This window comes from Argiope bruennichi, chromosome 6, assembly GCF_947563725.1.
Source record: "Argiope bruennichi chromosome 6, qqArgBrue1.1, whole genome shotgun sequence".
NCBI lineage: Eukaryota > Metazoa > Arthropoda > Arachnida > Araneae > Araneidae > Argiope > Argiope bruennichi.
The window spans coordinates 44,404,686-44,412,097 of NC_079156.1; the positions used below are offsets into that span (position 1 = coordinate 44,404,686).

The 7,412-nt window shown below is 27.6% G+C and overlaps 1 non-coding gene across 1 annotated transcript; it reads left to right on the forward strand.

The window, feature by feature from the left end:
• The first annotated feature begins 6,282 nt into the window (after window positions 1–6,282).
• On the forward strand, window positions 6,283–6,354 carry Trnad-guc (transfer RNA aspartic acid (anticodon GUC)). The gene has a single exon. It is a non-coding gene; the product is annotated as a tRNA-Asp (tRNA).
• The last annotated feature ends 1,058 nt before the right edge of the window (window positions 6,355–7,412 follow it).

The window sequence follows — 7,412 nt, forward strand, 5'->3', positions numbered from 1 at the left end:
ATTTCGTTCTGAATTATCGCATTTATATAAATACAAAAATACAGACCGACAGACGGTCAGCATTTTGATGAATTTGATTTTAAATTTGCTACACATCTATAATTTAAATGCTAAATCTATACTCTAAATTGCATCCCTGTTTCTCTCTTCATTTTTTAGTTATCGTGTTGGGCAACCAACAGCCTGACTTCTTATGAATCGATTTCGTGCAAAATTTGGTAAAAATGTAATGTACAGACACATACAAAATTTCAATTTGTCTAGTTCTAAGTGTTGTCGCTAGAGCTAAACAACGCTTAGCAACTGCCTATTAACATGATAGCAACATAATTCCAAAAATAAGTTTTTCGAACTCAGGAACTTACAAAACTTAGAGGTTTTTCAAAATCTCGCATCCGACTTTTTTTTTTTGACGATTACAATAGTTTGAGAAAGCAAAATATTGAAAAATTTCAACAGACAATTTATACCGCAAATATAAATCATTTGTTATAATCTGATTTGTTGAATTTCAACTATAAATGTAAAGACAAAATACTTGCTTATCAATAAATACGCTTAACGGGTGAAATAGGTGGGGAATTTTTCCCACGCTTCAGAAGCAGGGCTATTTTCCCCTAAGGGTGTGCAAGTCCCCTTTCCTGGAAAAAAAATAAGGACCGATGCTGTTTGTTGTGACCACATCCAATTTATGCTCTACGCTTCAGTTCTCACCTCTTTTCGGATGCGATTGAAAATCACTAAGGGGTCTCCTTAATTATTATTGTAAGATTTTCTCACGGAGACACCCTTTCACATAGTTCCGTGAGTTGATTTATCGTTTAAAAATGAACTGTGGTCAGGACCATATTAAACCTACCAAAGGCTCATAGGCGGTTTTTTTCCTCTCCTCCCCCTTAATTTCCAAAAGCCAGTTTTTTTAAATGTGAATTTTAACCTTGATTTAAGTCGTTTTAAATAACAAATTTCAAAAAAAAAAAAAAAAATGAAATAGTAAAATATTTAATTATGGATTTTTTCAAGAAATAATTATTTAAATAAAAAAATGTTAGTATGCACAGTTTTTAAAACAGACTAAAAAGAGAAAAATAATTTCTTCTAACCCCATACAGATTCCTAACCTTGAAAATTTGTTATTGTGAGTTTTTAAAATTCACAAGCACAAATTTTCAGAACAATTTATATGAGGTTATAAATCCATAAAAATTGCATGAGGTTATACAAATTTATATATCCTAACCTTGAAAATTTGTTTTTGCGAATTTTTAAAATTCATACTCACAAATTTTCAGAACAAATTATATGAGGTTATCAATCATAAGGAAGAAATTATTTCATACTTTTTAGTCTGTTTTAAAAACAGGACATATTAATATTTTTTTAAATTAAAATAATTATTTAATTATCTTTTATTTATATTATTTTCTTGTTATTTACTTTTACTGGGTTATTTATTTTATATTTTGCTAGTCATTTATTTATAGTTTTATTATTATTATTATTATTTTATATCTTGTATTATTATTATTTTGTATTTTACATTATTATTCTTTAAACCTGCTATTATTTACAAGCTTTTTCCATTTTTAAAAATTCTGTTATAGTTGTATATTTTATCCTTTCTAAAGTCCCATTTTCTGTGGCTATATCTGATTTATATTTTATGCTATATGGAAGCTATAAGAGATGGCCAATCTTCAAGCCTCTTCTTGTTTGTCTTGCTCAGTGTGGACTTTCACCTGATTGTTTGTAAATTAATTGAATATTCTAGATAGATTGATTGGGTTTCTTCATGTTACTTCAATACCCACTGTGTATGGTAAGAATTAAAAACAATAAAGGAAAATAACCTTTAAGATACCTAACATCTGAAATTCAATTAAAAAAAACTGTTTGTGAGAAGTATCATTAATTTCTGTTCGTACATATTATGAAATAACAATGAAATGAGAATTAAAAATTAATTAATAGGCCTCTATATTCTAGTGATAGAGTGCGTGATGGTGTGTGTGTGGATCAGAGTTTCAAAAATAAAATCCCATTTCAATATTCACCTTGTATCTGATGCATATTAAATCTGCTATTGTGTTATAAAACTATTATATAAACTATATACTTTTTTCCCTTTTCGATCATATTTTGCAGATTGAAAGAAAAAAATTAAAAGTGATTAGGCAAAGCGATTAAATATGTTGAAATTTATTTCAACAACGTAAATCTTAATGCACCTTTTGATCAAGCCTTTCGGTCAGAAAACCCATTTTGCTGAATATTATTTTGTTGAATTTCTTTACTTAAGCAGAATTGGTCAAGGGACGACACCCTTTGGTCAGTCCTCATAGATAAACGGAATCTTTTGTAGAACGCTTTTTTAAAAAGGAAGGGGGAGGAGTCTTACTGTCGTAAATAACAGGATGTAAATGTAATAAAAAATAAATGGCAATGTAATCAAATCGTCGGTAATGCCAATAAATGGTCGGCAATGTAAGCAAAGATATTTGGTATACTAAGATAAGATAATATTTGGTTACTAGTGGATCCAAAATAAACTTGGGGAAAGTTTCCATATTTTTGAAGTAGACTAAAGTATGATAATGAAATGAAGAGTCAAAACGTATAACTCATTACTTCAAGGAGTAGATAATTTTGAAAGACTGGTAAATTGCAACAAGAATTCATCTGAAATCGACTGTTTTAAAGTGTTTCTTATCTTGAAGCATAATTTCTATAAATTGCTTAAGATTTCTATAAACTCTAGTATTTTAAAATATTCATAAGGCGAACTTTGTATGGTATCTTTCTACCCTTTCTCCCCCTTTCATGCAAATGTCACCCATGGAGGACAGTGGGTATTGTCTGATTTCTTTTACTTAAGCGAAATCGGTCAGGGGACGACACTCTTTGGTCAGTACTCATAGATAAATGGAATGTTTTGTAGAATGCTTTTTTAGAAAGGAGGGGAGATGGATCTTACTGTCGTAAATAACAGGATGAATTTCCGGATACCAAGGGTCACAAAAAAGCCGTGGGAAAAAAACTGTTCAAACTTTTATTCCGAAAACTGATCTAATAAAGGATACAGACCAAACCGAAAGTCTCAAAGGATGACCCCCCAAAGATCTTCCAAGCCCTGAAGGCGCCAGCTAAAACTATAACTATCTTACAACCTTCGCTGCACCATTAGACCAGAGAAATTAAAGATTTCTTAAAATTTCTTGAAATGCCAGCCAATCTATAAGTCTCAATATGAATACCCGAATGAACTTTGAGAATATACACACAAAATACATTGTGGTTACGGTTTTTTGTAGTTTAGTTTGAAAACTGCCTTGCAATTTATGTATTTTATTCAATTTCAGATTTATGTAGTGAATATCTTTCTTTTCTGGTTATTATATAAAATTCCTTATGAAACTACATCACGTTGTGTTTTATATGTAATAATGCTAGAGTGGAATAAATAGAGTGGAATAAATAAGAGTGGAATAAAACTTAAGAAGTTTTAATACAGTACAATGGTTTTAGAATTCAAGGACAGGAAGAAAACAGTGCATTATATTTTCGGTATTTATGTCAAGGTTCAAACCGAAAAAACGTATCTCGACATAAGATTAGCAAAATAGAATACGTATTCTTCTGTGAATATAAATGACTTTGGTGTGAGTAGAATATAGTTTTAAAATACGTGTTAGTTGCTTTTATTCAGACATTTCTTTCAGGCATACATATTTCAAATTATATACATAAACTTTTTTTAATAAATGGTCTTCATTTCCTTAATTATGATAAACTCAAAATGAGATTATTTTCCGACTTCTTTTTGAAAATATTTTTATTTAATTTCCCATTTTAATCTTCCAATATTGGGTTAATTAAAATTTGTCATCTGATGCAGTACTTCGAAGAGAACTAAATACATAGGCAATAAAAGGAATTACTATTTATATGCAATATTATATAATAAGATTGAAATGAAAGCTATAATTATATAATATGACTTATGCAAATCAATCTATATTGCTTAGTCCGTAAAATTGTATGGGGCAATTTAGAAGTGATTTTTATGTTGACCGATGCAATAGGGTGAATGTTCATTCAGAAGAGCTCATTTATTTTGTGCCCATACTTTTAAGAGTTCTAATGCATACTATTATTAAAAACAAAAACTATCTTTGAATAGTAGTAAGTTTATTTAGAATGTCTTCAATAAGATTTTATTTCATGAATTATTTTTTTTTCATGTTATGTTTTATGTCATAGCAGAAGCGTAACAAGAATAAATGGTGTCTAATTTTAAGTATGTATTTTTTTCTACCTCCTTTATCTCATTCTTAGGATTCCGTATCTTAAAAAGTAAAATAAACGAAAAAAATATTATTATCGGGTATCTTTCTATGGCTTCTTCTTCTTGCGTACAGCCGACCACCCCGCCACCACTGAACGTAGCAGTATCGACAGGATTTGTTGTGGCCGACTGCTATCTTGAGTATTGTCCATCCTTGCATTGACCGATTTGTCAAACTGACATTCTCCTCGAGGTAATTGGCCACAAAGTGGTCAATTATTGTCCTTCTTCCTTATCTACAAACTCTCAAATAGTTGGTAAAAAACTGACAATTTTTGACATCATGTCCTTCAGAGTTTTAAGATTACCTGGTACCATCAGTACTGTACTTAAGTCATTATTTATAATTTTCAGATTTTTTCTTAACTCCGAGATTTCAATACATTCCTTTAAATAGTGGTAAACAGTACCGATTCATCCACAAATGCATTTATTGTCCTGCATTCTTCCAAATCTTTCTTTGGCTGAAGTCCTTCGCAATTTCTAGCTACTACAATGAGTATTACTATCAATTACATTATCTTGATATTAGTTTAATTATAATTATGAACCATACTTTCAGCTTACATATTTCAGATACTACTAAATTAAATTTTAGGAAAAAAATATTAATAACAAGTAAATCTTTGCAGTTATAAACGGTACATTTTTTCCTTTTTTACTCAATTGAGTGAGAATTATTATTTAAGTAAATATTTTTATATATAATTAAATTATTATTATTATTTAAGCAAATACTTCTATATATAATCACTATAATTATTTTGATTAATAAGTTTGTGAATCTGTTCTAGGTTATAAATATAACACAAATTTCGAGTATTTGTTATTTCTCAATCTAAAATTTATTTCATACTTTCTTGTTACTTTTTTTAAAAAAGAAAACGATCCTTCTGAAATGAAATAAGCAACTGAGGCGCCATCTATCGTTCAAATAATAAAACTACCACAATTTTTAAAAGTAATATTTTTTTTTTTTTTTTTTTTTTTTTAAGCATTTGACATTTTTTTATGAGTGTGTGTCTTTCATTATTAAAATGCCTTTAATTTATAAAAATTTGCAAATACATATAAATTATCCAAAGCTGATATGAATATATTTTCAATTCAATAATTTTTAAATTTATAAAACTTGAATCAATTTTGTTCTGTTTGGTTGGTGTTGAATAACCTTTAATTATGAAAAAACAATTCCAGCTTTAACTGAAAATTAAACTATGTATCTTATAGTTACAATGTATAAACTAAAAATATGTATATTTTATTCTTTAAATACATAAATTAATAATAGTTGTTACTGATAACGAAATATTGATATTATATTATACATTTGTCAGCATTTACGAAATAATCGCAACACTAATTTATTACTGGCTTTGCAGAATCTTTTAATCTGAAATTTCGAAACAAATATAAGGGAGCATAGATAATTTTTATACATTAATTTTTATTCCTTTAATTATTTTATTTCTTTAAAAGAACTTGCATCGAATCGGTATATAAAAAACAAAAAAAAATGTTATTTTAATTTTTATTAAAAGAGGGCGCCACGGGCATAAGACTTCTGGAAAAAATATTTCTTGGATACGTTACTAAAAATATTTAAAACGTTTATTCGAAAAGGATAAGAGTAAAAAGATAAAACAATGACAAAAGACAAAGAGGAAAGCTGATAGAAAATAAATACAAATATATAAAAGCAACAATACATCACTATTCATCTTTTTCGGCAACTGATATTCAGATTAATATTTAAAGCATAAACTTCGACGTGAAATTTGTTGCGTGTATGGAATTTTGTTATCTTACTAAAAATATTTGAAATTCAGCAGAATGTAAAAGAAATGAAAATTTCCGGCTGAAAAATGAAATAAATAAAAGAAAAACATTACGATTGGTGTAATTGTTTTTAAAATTAAAATTTCACAATGCTTGTGTCCTCGGTAGTATAGTGGTCAGTATCCCCGCCTGTCACGCGGGAGACCGGGGTTCGATTCCCCGCCGGGGAGGGTTTTTTTTCTTTCATGATTTCCTGCAAATAATTTCTCTTTCTTTGCTTATTTTAATCAATATCATAGTTTTATATTTAAGTAAATTAGATTGGTTTAACATCTATCAAAAATTTGACATCAAATTTATAATAAGAACTTAAATTATTAAAAATTTAGCATAATTGTCATTTAATACCAATAATGATTTTAATTGAAATAATACATATCACTAAAAGCTGTTATTATCTCATGTTAATAAGTATCCACTTTTAACATTACACTAACAATTTTTTCAAAAAAATTTTTTTTACTTGTTTCAATTATAGGAAATCCACTTTTAAGTGAAAAATAGAAATCTTTTAACTCTTTAAAACATTCTAAAAGCTGACACATCTCATTAGGGGATTATCACTTGATTTTTCCAATTGTTTCGATTGCTATACTATTGGAAATTCGATTTTTGTTGTTTTGTATAAAAACAAGTTTTTGTTTCAAAATTAATACTAAATTTGTTCTTCAAGGAGTTCTTTTCTTGATTTATAATATTAAAAACGGTTACATTTTTTAAAAATAATATATTTTGCAAGATATTGGATATCTAAATTGGAAATAAACGATAGCAATCCTTTTTTGTTGTTGTTGTTTTTTAAAAATTAATACTTAACTCGTTCTTCTAGATTTTCTAGATAAAAAATCAATACTAAATTTGTTCTTCAAGAAGTTCTTTTCTTAATTTATAATACTGGAAACAGTTACATTTTTTTAAAAATACCATATTTTGCAAGATATCAGATATCTAAATTCGAAATAAGCGATAGCAATCCTTTTTTTTTTTTTTTTTTTTTTAATTAATACTTAGCTCGTTCTTGTAGATTTTTTTTTAAAAGTAACGATTACATTTTTTTAAAAAAGGATTATGTTTTGCAAGATATATTTTTCTTTTAGCATTTTCATTAAAAGTTAAAAAAAACCACTTCAACAGATCAGAAGTTTCGAACAGACAATAGAAGAATTATTTGTATTTGGCCACATACTAATTCAAATTATATTAAATCTTCATAAAAACAATTCATTTC